The sequence below is a fragment of the Rhinatrema bivittatum genome, chromosome 5 (genome assembly GCF_901001135.1).
Source record: "Rhinatrema bivittatum chromosome 5, aRhiBiv1.1, whole genome shotgun sequence".
NCBI classification, from domain to species: Eukaryota; Metazoa; Chordata; class Amphibia; order Gymnophiona; family Rhinatrematidae; genus Rhinatrema; species Rhinatrema bivittatum.
The window spans coordinates 180767886-180782083 of record NC_042619.1 but is presented as its reverse complement, the minus strand read 5'-3'; the positions used below and the strand labels follow the sequence as shown (position 1 = coordinate 180782083).

General features: G+C 38.1%; 1 protein-coding gene across 7 annotated transcripts in view; it reads left to right on the top strand.

Moving 5' to 3' along the window:
• Positions 1 to 14198, top strand: part of RBM26 (RNA binding motif protein 26) — a 349016-nt gene that overhangs the window by 238486 nt on the left and 96332 nt on the right. The window lies entirely within an intron of this gene.

Genomic DNA, 14198 nt, shown 5'->3' with positions numbered 1-14198 from the left:
AGACCGAGACAAAGAATTAATTCTTGTGTTCCCTAAGCTTGCCTTTTGTTCATCTGTCATCTATTGGCCTAACTAACTCCCTTTCAGGCTTTTTGCTTCAATCAGCAACAACTAGACCTCCAGATCCCACTCAAATCATACTCCTCCTCAAGACCCATCAGAGAAGCGTATAAAGGCACCCTGCAAGTTCCCCCTACAAAATCCACACGTCTATCCTCCACCAAAGAACGAGCATTCTCTACAGCGGGCCCGGCCATTTGGAATAACATGCCCACTGACCTCAGGCTAGAACCCTGCCCTCTAACCTTTCAGAAAAAACTTAAGACCTGGCTTTTCCTCCAAGCCTTCCCTTAACTCTCAAAACCTTCAGTACCTGACCAGACAAGACTCCACCTTCCTGACTAGGTGCCTCGCCTAGCTTAAACGTTATATTTTATGCCTTTGTTTCATTTATTCAGATATTCTGTCCTTTACCTCAGGCTACCCTAGCCACACCAAATTCTACCTCCTTGTTATATGTAACTTTCGCTTCTTGTTAAATGGTTGATCAATGTTATCCCCCTGTTATATGTAAATCGATTTGATGTGAATTTTTTTCATGAAGGTCGGTATAGAAAAGTGCTAAATAAATAAATAATAAACAAATAATAAATAAATAAATTTACTGAAAAAGACAAATTTGTTTTTATCTCTGACAAGTTTCTTCTCAAATTATTTCTTGGCCACGCTCACTACTGTTACATCTAGCTTGCCAGTATTTATGCTCTTGCCCATTTTCTTCATTAGGATCTGCTTTTCATTTTTTAAAAGATCCCTTTTGGCTTTAACCATCTTTTTCATCTCTTCCTTTAATCATGCTTATCAGTACTTTGGCCTTCAACCTTTTTTAATGCATAGAATAAATTTTATTTGATCTTTCAAGAAGCTTTTTTTTTAAATAGTGTCCACATCTAATGCAAATTTTTAATTTTAGCAATGGCTCCTTTTAGTTTCTTTCCAACCTCTTTCCGCATTTTATCGTAGCATCCATTTTTAAAGTTATATATTGCCACAGTAGTTTTACTTAAAGTCCTCCGTCAAGTGATTGTCAAATTTGATTGTATTGTGATCGCTATTGCTAAGTCTCATCAAAGTAACTCCTTACATCAGGTCCTTTGTTCCACAAAAAACTAGATCTAAAGTAGCCCCTCTTCTCATTGGTTCTAGGAAGCAGACATTTATCTAGAAATGTTACCTTTCTAGTGTGTCCTGAGGAGAGACATTATAACAATAAAAGCCACCCAATATTCATTGGGAATTTTTCTTTTTTTTATATATATATTTAATCCAGACCTCATATATTGGTTAGAGGGGCTTAAAACTTAATAGCCCACAATAAAATTGATTAGGAATTTACCACATTATTGTTTGTATTGCGTTCTTTCCATTTCCATTTATAATCATAGGTCTCGATTATATTTTTTGAACTCAGTGAATCATACTTATTAAAACTACTCAAACAGTGAAGCACACTTAATCTTGAAGTCGAGTGATCAGAAACGCTTGTAAGAGTGATCATTACTCATAATGCCCAACACGGCTTGTGTTTCTTATACTGCTTCATCAGGAGGATCCATTTTGGGAAAAACGCTGAGAGCATGTAACAGAGTGACAGTCTAAAAAATTGTCTACGTTGAACCTGTGCCCCTGATGAAGCAGTATAAGAAACACGAGCCGTGTCGGGCATTATGAGTAATGATCACTCTTACAAGCGTTTCTGATCAATCGACTTCAAGATAAGTGTGCTTCACTGTTTGAGTAGTTTTAATAAGTATGATTCACTGAGTTCAAAAAATATAATCGAGACCTATGATTATAAATGGAAATGGAAAGACCGCAATACAAACAATAATGTGGTAAATTCCTAATCAATTTTATTGTGGGCTATTAAGTTTTAAGCCCCTCTAACCAATATATGAGGTCTGGATTAAATATATATATAAAAAAAAGAAAAATTCCCAATGAATATTGGGTGGTTTTTGTTGTTATAGTGTTATGAAATACACCTAATTGGCAGTTTCACTAAGTAACACTGAGGAGAGACATGATACCAATAGTGGGGTCATTGAAATCTTCCATTATTGATGCCAATTTTGTTTGCCTTTTTAAAGTATACTAGCATTTCACAGTCTGTTTCTTCATTTTGCCAAGTGGATGGTAATATACACCCACTGCTATACCCTTACCTATCACACACACAATTTGTATCCATAAAGATTCCACAGTGCATTTTGTTTCTTACAAGACTTTTATTCTACTTGACTCTGTGCCATCATTTACATTCAGTGCCACACTTCCACCAATTTAATTTGCTCTGTTGTGTAAATATAATTTATACCCTGGTATCAGTGTTCCATTGGTTATCCTCCTTTCACTACATCTCTGAGATTTATTTATTTATTTATTTATTTATTTGTAGGGTTTTATATACCGTTATTCGGTAGAGCCATCATAATGGTTTTCAAATCTGCAATTATCATTCAACATTTGCAATTATCTTACAATCAAATGGAGTTAACATAGTAGTTGGGAACAGTAGGGTTTTGTGAACAATCAACATATTTTCTTAGTCGTTGAATAACAGAATATTGCGGAGAACATTTTCAAAGAACTTAACGGATCACGGGAGTGAGCAGGGAGGGGTAGAAAAGGAGGGTACATCAGGAGAGCATGAAGGAGGAGGATTATGCTTGCGAGTTCTGTTGAGTGCTGGGATGATCAGGTGTCAGATAGTTAGAATAGAGTTTGTGGAATAAAAATGTGTTTAGGCTTTTTTAAATGTTTTTTGGATGTGCTGGGTCCTCAGTTGCCTGTTACAGTTGTATCCTCATTTAATGGCATACATTCTAACACTCCTATATTTTTCAAACTTATGGTAATTGCATGCAGACCTTATAAAGTGTGTGTTTATTTGTATTCAGAACATTCTTATTAGCAGATTATACAGTGACTTTGGATTCAGTCATATCTGTGTATAATTATTTAAATCTGTCTGGGTTACTTCACCACAATCTCTTGACTGGGATAGTCTAACTTCCCTGTTTTTTCAGTATCATTGTAAGATACTTCCCTCCAAATAATGAGTGACTGTCAGCTTTCCCCAGTGGTCTTGTTTAAAAAAAACCTCCTCTATCTCCTTTTAAATATTAGTGCCATCAGCCAAGTTCCACCCTTGTTCAGATAGAGCTCATCCTGTCAGAACAGGCTCCCCCATTCCTAGAATGTTCCTTAATTTCCAACAAATCTAAAGCCCTCTTTCCTGCACCATCATCTCATCTATGGTTTGAGACTCAGGAGCTCAGTCTGCCCCTGGGGTCCTGCACATTAAACAGGGAACATTTCTAAGAATGCAGCCCTAGTGGGTCTGTATTTCAACATCCTATCTAAAAGCCTAAATTTAGCCTCTAGAGCTTCCATCCTGTAACTTTTATGTCATTGTTACTCACCTGTGCCATTACAGCCATCTCCATCCCAGTAATTCTTAAAGTCCTATCTGGGTTACACCAGTGATTTGTTATCACAGAACCAACTTGCACCTTCTCAGAGTAAACAAGTGACCTTTGCAAGCACTGAGGCCAATGTAATAAGCTACACTGAACCTACTTCAGGTTTTTTACTCCAGTTTCAACGCAGGTTTTTTGTTGCTAACCTTACTCGGGCATATAAAATGGGTTTTAGTGACAAAGAAAACCCACAATATGCTTATCATGAGTGCATGCAGATCACATGTAAATGAAGATATTAGCTATTCCAGGGCAATACAGAGAGCCACATTAGCATGGAGGCATTTTTTGACGTGGGAAATTTAATGACAGAGTCGGGGCACAAGTAAAACTTAAATAACTTAAATATTATTTCTGGTGGCCATTTTAGTCTGTTGTGTTGCTATTTGTAGGTGCTTCTTTGTTGCAAACATGGATTACATACTTTTTTTTTTTAATGATTTGGTACATTTGATGATTTGAGTGAACTGAAGAATTAGAGCGTCAGAAGCTTTAGAACAAAGGAGAGAGAGAGGGATGATGCTTCATTGCCGAAGAAGAAAGGAGAATCCGAGAGGAACAGGCTGTTCTGGTTCAAGTCATTCACAGAAGGGCATGCAGGCAATGGATATTTCAATTGAGGAAAACGCTGCTGGTATTACCGGAGACAGATGAGCACCATGGCAATCCTTTCTCTTTGTGAAGAAACAAGATGTTATTGATTCTCTAACCGATCATGGACATGCCAGTTCTGGGCTTGATCATGTTTCTCAATACCTTGCATTTTCTTGCCATTGGCTCTTTCTAGAATACAGTGGCTATAGTGGCAGGGCTGAACCAGTCACATTTTCAAGGCATGTCAGCCAGGTACTATGATGAAACGGGTCAGGAAGTATATCAGGTACCCATAGAGATTGCAGAATGGTAGGATATGAAGCTCACTTTTTTTCGATATAGCTGGCATGCCGAATGTAGGTGCAATGGATTACACCTATGTCACTCAAACCCCCCCCCCCCCCCCCCACCACCACCACACACAGTAGAGAAATGTCATACTATAACAGAACTGTATCAACATTCCAGAGGAAACTCGGCAATGTAGAATGCCAAAGAAATATTTTATTTTTATTGTGTATACAACATTCTCTATACATACAATGTCTGCGTCCAAGCTTTATATGGGACTCTTATGCATCTATGATTGATTAAAATCCAACCAATACATACATTTCTTAACCATTAAACATACACACATACTACATTCAGACCATTCATTCATAAAATACTTAATACATATGTATTCATATAAATTTATACATACATTTCCTATTGTCTCCTATTCACCAAACAATGTTCACTAAAAAACCCACTGACATGATTTACAATACTCCAACGAGATTTCTCGTTTCTCCTGCTTTATCAGGCTTCCTCAGGGAAACTCAATAAATTAAACACTGTGGTGTTAATATATTAATGTTCATAATATTTAGCAATTTGCTTCTTGGATGCTGAAATCATTGGTTTTCAGTATATCATTAAATTATTGGTGTTCCTCCCGATGATGATCTATCACATATTGAAATCACGTCTTCATGGGATTATATCATGCGCCTCTCAATGGTGTACATAAAATCCCCACACAATCTCGGACAAAATCGAATAAAAAATGTTTTCTTTTTTATACACCTACTATATATTACCAACGTCTGGCATATGTCTCACAATTTTTTGCTCCAGTATCTGAAATGCGCCTCAATAACGAAAATTTGTAGCGATTGGTTGTTATTTGGAAGGTTGTGAAGTGGTATTGAAGCCGGTAAGGACGTGGCAAGGATTTGGATATGTAGCTCAAACTAGAATTTTCAAGATTGGAGTTTAAGACCAATGAGTCTCTTGAAACGGAGAGGCATTTAAATATGACATGCTCGATATTGCTACAAATTTTCGTTATTGAGGCGCATTTCAGAAACTGGAACAAAAAATTGTGAGACTTATGCCAGACGTTGGTAATATATAGTAGGTGTATAAAAAAGAAAACATTTTTTATTCGATTTTGTCCGAGGTTGTGTGGGGATTTTATGTACACCATTGAGAGGCGCATGATATAATCCCGTGAAGATGTGATTTCAATATGTGATAGATCATCATCGGGAGGAACACCAATAATTTAATGATATACTGAAAACCAATGATTACAGCATCCAAGAAGCAAATTGCTAAATATTATGAACATTAATATATTAACACCTCAGTGTTTAATTTATTGAGTTTCCCTGAGGAAGCCTGATAAAGCAGGCGAAACGAGAAATCTCGTCGGAGTATTGTAAATCATGTCAGTGGGTTTTTTAGTGAACATTGTTTGGTGAATAGGAGACACAATAGGAAATGTATGTATAAATTTATATGAATACATATGTATTAAGTATTTTATGAATGAATGGTGTGAATGTAGTATGTGTGTATGTTTAATGGTTAAGAAATGTATGTATTGGTTGGATTTTAATCAATCATAGATGCATAAGAGTCCCATATAAAGCTCGGATGCAGACATTGTATGTATCAAGAATGTTGTATACACAATAAAAATAAAAAATTTCTTTGGCATTCTACATCGCCGAGTTTCCTCTGGAATGTTGATACAGTTTACACATTAGACAGAGGTATTGCACGAGCATAGTATACTGTAACAGAAAGCATTTCCACTCCCCAAATGTGCAAGTTGTGTGCAACATGCAAATGGAGATCCTCAGTGCTGTCTCCAAGTTTTCCAGATGCTGCCAAGATGATTCCAACCTTGTGCAGTTGATGCTGGAACAGAAGGGAAATGTGGCGAAGGCTGGCTGCTGGGAAAGTCAGAAATGTAAGTCAAAGCATTATCTAAAGTTAAACTGTAAGCTCTCTGGTGGATGTTGCCAAAAGTGCATACTATCCTGCAATACGTGTAAGCTCTCTGGAGTGGGTTTAGAAAGTGTTGACTAAACAGTTATAATATTGTAAGCTTTCTGGTGGTGATTACTGAAAGCAGTAATTCTGCTTCATGGTGATAAAAGTACATAGCATTCCACCATATATGAAAAATGAAGAAGCCGAGCAAAAGAATGATGTAATCACCCAACACACCCAGAAACTCTCCAACAGGATCAAATGTCAGAAAGCTTATGCTGGGAAACTGTCATCAGAGGAACCAGTTTGGGAACTCACTTTGATGGGGGACAATAGTTAAATGCCTTCCAGGATCCTCAACCATTAGAAATACCTACCAGATAGTCAAAGTAATTATGGAAGATCAATTATGGTGATCAGTGACCTCACTAGAAATGGTATCCTAAAGTACAGAATGACATCCAAAATCTAGGGAAGAAGATTAGACACATGGCAGAGATTATTGCCTTTTCGGAAGAATTACCCATTCATGGAAAAGGAAAGGCTATATATACCATATAGTTAATTTCAATTCTTGGCTCAAAACCTGGTGTAATAAAAGTAGTTTTGGATACATTGGAGGCTGGAGCTATGTATGGAGCAGTAAAAGGTTATATGGTAGGAATGGCCTATATTTTTCCATGGCTGGAAAGAGGATGCTAAGTGAGAAATTCAGATCATACGTTATCAGACATTTAAACCAGAGAGAGAGGGTGGCAGGAAGTGGCCAGTGAAATTGGTAGGTCACACCCAAGAAATATAGGAAGTGGGAAGAGAGTGTTACAAAATCAGTCAGTTCAGAAAAGGTGACTAGGAAGAGCTGATGGAAAGCTATGACCACAAATGCTCCCTTCCTCCCACCCATCCCTCCCACCCATCCCTCTCCTCACTCCCTTCCTCCCTCCTCACAACCCTTCCTTCTATCATTAATCCCAAATTATTTTTATCAACAAGTCATTTATGTACATATGTTATATACTATATATTTGTATATATGTTATATACTATAATCTATTGTTCCATGTACTTCTGTTATATCTGTTATAACTGTTATAATTATTACCATGTTATAATGTAAAATAGGGCTGATCTCGCCCTATTCTTTTAGTTATCTGGAAACCGATGTGATATCTCGATTGAATGTCGGTATATAAAATAAGTAAATAAATAAATATATGTATAATGTATATATTTATTTAACGTTTTTTATATACCGACATTCGTTAAGAAAACATCACGTCTGTTTCCATACAACAAGAAATCAGCCAACGAGGCTTTACAGTGTAACTGATAATAGAACTAAGGGGAGGAAAAGGGAAGAAGGGGGAAGGGGTAGGGTAGACAGAGGAAATGGTGAACAGGCAATAAATGCAGAACAAGGTTAGATGCATAAAAACAAAATTATATACAATCAATGTGCAGCGGGGAAGGGGGCTAAGGGCTGAAGAGGTAGGAGGGGGGTAAATATACAGAAGAGAAGAGGGGGTGAGAAGGAGGAAGAGAGGGGGGATATAACAGGGTGAGGGATAAGCAGAGCATTCTATACAAATATGTAGGGAGGGGACCAGGAGGGGTGGAGAAAGGGAGGAGAAGGGAGGGCGAGGGTGTGGGGTGGGGAAGTGGAGTGGTGTAGGTATTATGCGTAGGCGTGTGTGAATAGCCAAGTCTTAAGTTTCTGTCTGAATTTCTTAGGGCAAGTCTCAAGGCGTAGCTGGGTAGGCATTGTGTTCCAAAGGGGAGGTCCAGCTAATGATAGGGAGCGTTGTTTGGTGGCTGTGAGTTGAAAGAGTTTGGGAGAGGGCGTGTGTATAGTTGCTATATATGGCGTTCTGGTAGGTCGCGTGGTGGGACGGATATGTAGCGTGTCTGTGAACCAGAGCATGTTTGGATTGTGGATGGCTTTGTGTATGAGAGTAAGAGTCTTAAATTGTATTCTTGAGGTGATAGGGAGCCAGTGTGTATATTTATATATGTGTATGTATATTTATTTATATTGAGGCTTTTATATACCGACTTTCTTGATACAAATCAAATCAACTCGGTTTACAATGAACTAAGCAGAATATAAAATTAACCAATCAACAAGAGATACGGAGTTACATTATAACAAGGAAGCCTTAACTTGGAGTAGGAAAATAAAGAAGGGGTGAACACAATAAAAATAACCAGCAAGAATAGTATATATCTGAAAGTTTTTAATAATGCACAAACTTTGAAGGTTTTCCATTGGAAAGGAAACAGTAGAACTAGGTATCATGAAATGAAACTCTGGGGAGACGACTCACAACCATCATCAGGAAATATTTCTTCATGGAGAGGGTGGTAGATGCTTGAAATGTTCTTCCAGAGGAGGTGGTGAAGAAGAAAACAATCAACGGATTCAAAGGGGCATGGGATAAACACTGTGGATCCCTAATGTCATAATTATACCACCACCCCCATTACAACCCCTCTATTCCCTCCACAGCCATGAATATGCTCTCCACTCTTTAAGAACCTAAACACAAAAGTGGACAAAATGGTGCAGACCAACAAAATATCAAATACACTCTAAAGATTCACTCAATATCACAGATAACAAAAAGAAACAGCAAGGGAAAAACAAACCGCACAAAAGACACCACTTAGCAATTGCAATTAAACAACCACCAACTCCAACATCTAAAAACCTCATAGTCCAGAGCTTTCCTAACACCACAAAGCACTGACAAAATGGCCCTGGAAGAAGCTGCCTTTTATATCTCTGAGAAGTGTGTGTTGGAGAGTCCTAAATGTGGATCTTAAATACTCTACCATTCAGGATGATGGAGTACAAAGGAGGAAGACCAGAAAGTTTATCTTGCATAGGGAGAAATCTTGCAGTCTGTGACTGGAGTTGGGGCATACAGTGTTCTTAGCAGTACTGAGAGAATATCTGGGCAAACTGAATGGGCCAGATGGCCTTTTTCTGTTGTCATCTACCATTTTAATGAAAAGGCCAGTGGAACATGTCTTATTACAAAACCAATTATGTATGTGTACTTTCCTGCATTATTCAGCACATTGTAGAATACACAGAAAAACAGTTGAATTAGCCCAGGTTTCAAAATTGTGAGCAGCAATATCAATTGACAGGGTTTTTGTTTATTGCCCTATAGTTCACTCCTCCTTTGGGCTTCCAGCTCAGTTGCAACTAGGGCTGGGATCCTGATGCCATAAGCCTTCATGAACATCTACCTAGGGATTTTTCCCCTATTTTATATTCTTCCCCACTTGCCCCACCCAAATGTATTTAGCTAGTTATTAAAGTGATTGTTCTAGGCTGGAGACCATACAGTAGGGCTCCCTCCTGAATCCTGAAATCATGGGCCCTGAATCCAGCCACTAGGTATTGCTCTTCAGCACTATCATGCTTTTGAAGTTTCCCAGGTGATCTTGGGAGCAGAAGACCTTTAGCACTGCTACTAAGCTATTAGTCTACACAAGTTGTCAAGGTTTTAGTTTAAATTAAATTCCTCAGTTTAAAGCTGGGATTACAAACTTGTTCTTCAAAGGCCGCAACCCAGTTAGGTTTTCAGGATTTCTACAATGAATATGCACAAGATCTATTTTGCATACAGTGGAAGCAATGTATACAGATAGATCTAACACACTCATTGTGACAATCCACAAAACCCTCAAGGACTAATTTTGGGGACCCCTTGTCAGAGCAGACTTCTATTCTTTAACAAGCTATTCCTTCCATTTCCTGAGCTCTTGCTGTAAGCATCAGATGCAGCAATGTAGACAGATGAGTGACTGTATGAATATTTAAGAAAGGTGATTGGGCTATGAAATGTTTATAAAAATTACCATAGTTAAGTGGCTTGATAACTGATGCTAATGCTTTTAGGTTTCAAAGTTGTGCTAAAACAAGTGAAAATGTTGTGCTAAAAGATGATTGAATTAAAATTCTAAAGGTTAGTATATAAAATTTGTAAAAATAGATTCTCAAAACTGTTTTCTAAATAAATGCACCGTTCACTAGGGCATCCCAGTGTATTAGAAAGTAAAAATCTAATAGACAATTATTTATTTTTTTACAAAGTCATACTGCAATTTTTAATTTCACATCATTTAAGTAGCAGAGTCTCAATTTCTATCTTGGGATTGTTTTGTGTAGTTTGGTCAGTGGATTTGTTTGGTATGGAGTCTATGAATTCATATCCAAAGCAGTGTAGAACTAAAAATCTATTTACAGCCGTGGCTTGTGGCACTGCCTGAGCAGAAGTTCTACTCAACAAATTTTAAAGTTATTTTCATATGCTTTTATGTGGCGTCATAAATAGTACCATATACTCCTGGCTGGTTAAAATAAAACAAAACCCTTTTCATTAAATGTTCTCATTATGCCAAAAACTATAAATTCCTGTTTGACAGCTGATTGTTACTCTCTACTTGAATATAGCCTAGAAGGGTTAAAAGCCAGTTGAGAACTAAGACCTTTGATCTGGCCCCAAGTTTTTGTGCAAAATCTCTTTTGAGTTCAATATTAATTTTACCTGAAGGTTTAATGCCATAATTTGAATAAAAATACCCAATAATCTTTCTATTTGCAGAAACCCAAAGGAGTGGTACAGTATGGCAATGAAATTCTTTTAAGCATGAAACAAGAACGGGATCTGGGGGTGATCATATCTGATTATCTCAAGGTGGCCAAACAGATGGAGAATGCATAAAAGTCAGAAAGATGCTTGGGTACATAGGGAGAGGAATAATCAGCAGAAAAAAGGAAGTGATATTGTCCCTGTAGAGGTCTTTGGTGAGACCTCATTTGAAATACTGTGTACAGTTCTGGAGACCATACCTTCAAAATGATATGAATGGGATAGAATCACTCTAGAAGGTGACTATTAAAATGGTCTAAAATGGTCAGTGGTCTTTGTTATAAAGCATATAGGAACAGTCTTAAAGATTAAATTTGTATACCCTAGGAAAGGCAGGATAGGTGAGATATGTTAGATGTTTAAACACCTCCAAAGTATGAATGCACAGAAGGCAGTCCTCTTTCATTGAAAGGATGCCCTGGATTGAAGGGTCATGAAAAGAGGAAGAAAGGTGATAAGACTCAGGAGTAATGTAAAGAAATATTTATGTACAGAAGGGGGGTAGTGGATACATAAAACAATCTTTCAGTGGAGAGAGTTGGTGGAGACAAAGACAGTATCTGAATTAATGAGGGCTTCAGACAAGCATAGGAGATTTGTAAGCGAGAGATAGGGATTGCAGAGCTGAGCATTTGGTTTGGATGGGCAGACAACATAAGCTATATGGTGGTTTTCTTCCATCACATTTCTCAGTTTATTAAAATTCAATTAATTTATAAACAGGTTTCATATGTATAGCAGTCTTTATATTGAACATTCTATTTTTATTTAAATTACAAAATCCAGTTTAATAACTAAGACATCTAGATAGCCTGCTTTTCAATAATATAATAATTTAATAGATATCTACAGATAAAGCCCAAAACTGTCCATCCAGTCTACCCAGCAAGTTCTTTAAGACTCTGACTGCTACTCAGTGCAGTTTACCCTAAGGGTAGGGTGGCCCTATCCAATCCATAAAAGCAGGTGATGGCCAGACCTCCCACTCACTTTATTTATTCATTCCTTCTTGCAGTACACAGAGGGCCTGCCCTGGCCATAGAAGCAAAAGATTAGACTGCCCTTGCCCTACTGCCATCATAAGTGAACTTGATCAAACTTCATTGAAGTCATGTAAATAGTCAAATAGCTAAACCATATGTTTACTGTTTTAAAACATTCAAAGCATTGCTGAAGACCTTACTCATAACTTTTAGAATTACTTGAACTGTTCTTGTTTTTCGTTTTACATTTTTAAGATTTTATGTTTACTCATATATATATTTTTTTTTGTAAGATTTTGTTTTATATTATGATTTATGAGTGTTTTAGTCTGTACATTGCTTAGACCACTGTGTTAAGCAATTAAATTCTAATAAAGATAAAAGGTAAAGATATGCTCAGGTGGATCCCCTGAATGCACTACTGACTGGTTGTAATTGCCACTCCAAGCAGTTTACCCCAGTGCAGAAATGTTTCACCAAAATTTACAATAGGTTACCCTAGTTCTTCAGTTCCATCCTCTAGAGTAGGGGTGAGCAGACTTTTTGAGCTGTGGCCCCCCTTCCATTCATGTGATTGGTTGGGGCCCCCCAAGCTGGGTTGCAATGTACTGTATATATGCATACACGCATACATATATACATGAAAGATATATTCACCAGGCAGCCACAGTGCCAACCAGTGGCTGAAAGCCTTAATTTCGTATCTCTTTAAGTTGCTGAAAAGAGTAAGCTCATCTATAAACATGGGCATAAAGAGGCAGACATCCCATACCAGGCATGCAGAGAGCAAAACAGACAGACAGATACAGAAACCCTGTGCACAGTCAGTTACCCCATACCCAGACAGAGATAGGGATACAGTCACTCCACAGAGAGACAGAAACCCAACAAACAGATAGGCATAGGCATGTATACCACACCTAGACAGATAACCCAGACATACCACATCATACACAGAGACAGACTAAAACATATCAGAAACACACAGTCTATGCCACACATTTCAATGCTAAGAGCAAGAAAGGTTTCAAAAAATTGAGTGAGCCAAAATTTTTTAGGAGCTGCCCAACTTTTTCTTTGCTTTATTACTGTTTTCACTAGTTCCAATTTTTTTCTGTTTGCTCATCTTTTTTATTTTCTCATATTTAGGTTTTCTTAACTTTTTATTTTTTTTCACTTTTTGTTTTTCTTCCTCTGTCCTCCATCTTCTCCCTCTCTCCCTTCCACTTCCATTTCCTAATTCTCTAGCCTCTTTGCCCATTCCCCTTGTCTACATCACCACGTCTTTTTCTCCAATGGGCAACAATTGTGATCTTTCTCTGGGTAGGGACCTGGTAACAGCAGGATCCTCTCCTGGGATGAGTCCTGAGGCTAGGTAGGTCTTCCTGGGCTGTGGAACAACACAATGGCTGCTCTCAGGTCCAGTTCTGCCACAGAGCAAGCTGTAAGCTGCTTCTCCCAGTTCCCGCCACAACAGAAGCAGCTCCTCTCCCTTGCCCATTGAAAGAGACATGATTTTAATGTCACTCTGTTCTGGCAGCTTTCTCCCTCCTGATCTTGCAGTACCTCCATGGGAACGAGACCACAGTGTAGCCATTTCTTTCTTCCTTGATTGGGCGCCCTTCAGGATTGTTCAACCTCCCCCCCCCCCCCCCGCCCCCCCCGGGGGGCTCTGCCCCCTAGCTTGCTCATCCCTGCTCTAGAGCTTGTCCTATGTCCTGCTCAAGCAAAAGAAGGAAGTAAATAATCCTGGTTTGTTTGGTTTTTTTTGTCTGGTTATAGATAGAAAATAATTTTGACCATTACTGATCGTCCTTAAAAGAATAAATAAATAAAGCTATCTGGTTGGGGCAATGGACAATTTCCACCTTCCACTCCATTAAAAAGAAAAAAATAGCTAAAGTTCAAAAAGGTTCATTGTTAGTGACCTGGAAGAAAATTACCCTACCCACTGTGGTTCTTGTCCATCTGTTACACTGCATCTCCTCCTCCTTCATCAGGATCCTCTTCATCTCTCTTTGTCCCTGTATTCTTCTTCTCTTCCCTCCTTTCCCTTAGGTCTTTCCCCAGCTCTCCCATTTCCCATATCACCAGGCACCTCTCTGACTATCCTTTTTTAGTTTCTTGGAATACCCTACTGTGTTTCA